Consider the following 1,391-nt stretch of genomic DNA (forward strand, 5'->3'; position numbering starts at 1 on the left):
CTAACAAATTCTATATAGGGTCTCTATGAGTAAGAACCAACCTGATGGCACTAAACAAAGACAATATATCCCACAAATATATGTTTGAAAAAGGATATTTGTAGGCCAGGATGGCCAAACTTTGTCTGTCATACTTCAGACATATTGTCAGGAGGGACCAATAGCTGGAGAAGGGTATTGTGTTTGGTAAGGTGGAGGGTCAAAGAAAATGAGGAAGATCCCCAGCAAGATGGATTGGCAAAGTGGCAGTATCACTGTGCTCAAGCATGGCAACAATAGTGAGGTTGGTCTAGGACTGGGCAGTGTTTCGTTCTGTTGTATGTAGTGTCGCTATGAGTCGGTACCGACTCGATGGCACCTAACAACAACTGTAGGATGGGAGTAGGACAACCGTTGTTACATGGAAGGGATTGTAATTATAGATATGAAACAAAGTATATGATTTGTTTAATGTAATACTGATGATTTTGTCTGTAAACCTCTACTCAACTCACAATAAAGTAAAAAATAAACGAGAGAGAAAAAGAAATGTCCTATTGATAAAGGGGTACTGACAATTCCTCAGGTGAGTACTAAATAATTGACCATACCTTACTCCAGTAGATTGAAGCAACTTCCACTTGTCAAATACCTGTAGTTATTACGTACCACACATCTATGAATACTTAATTCCATTTTATGGAGTCCTATAGAATTGACTCAATGGCACTTAATAACAACAATGGAGTCCTGGTGTGGGTAATGCACTGGACTGCAAAGTACTTGTTTAAGTTCACCAGCCACTCCTTGACAACCTTGTACAGGGTTGCAATGGGTCAGAACTGACTCAACCGCACTTAACAACAATACCACAGAGTTCTGGTGTGGTGCTACAGGGTAATGCGCTGGGCTGCAAAGGTCAGTTTGAACTGCAAGGTTGGTGGTTCAAGCTCACCAGACACTCCTCAGAAACTCTATAGAGGTCACTATGAGTCAGAATGGACTTGATGACACTTAACAACAACTGTGGTGCTATAGAATAAGCACTGGGCTGCTAACATCAAGGTTGGAGAGTCAAACCCACCATTCTTTAGAAACTCTATGCAGGGTCACTATGGGTCTTAATTGAATCAACAGCACTTAACAACAACTCCATTTACTAGGTGAAGAAATTGAGGTTCAAATAATTTTAGTGACTTCACCCACAACACATCAGTATGAGACAAACAGGATTTAAAATGAACCTGGGTATGCCTTGATCCAAAGTCCTTTATTTTTTCCCCTTTAATGCACTGACTGGCAAGCACTGGCAATTCTGGCACAAATATTTTCACTAGCAACAATACCAGGTAACAAAAAATTTAGAGAAACCTATACTTTCTTTTTCTCTTTGATACCCCATGTGAGTAAAG

Source organism: Chrysochloris asiatica, unplaced genomic scaffold, assembly GCF_000296735.1.
Source record: "Chrysochloris asiatica unplaced genomic scaffold, ChrAsi1.0 scaffold00208, whole genome shotgun sequence".
NCBI lineage: Eukaryota > Metazoa > Chordata > Mammalia > Afrosoricida > Chrysochloridae > Chrysochloris > Chrysochloris asiatica.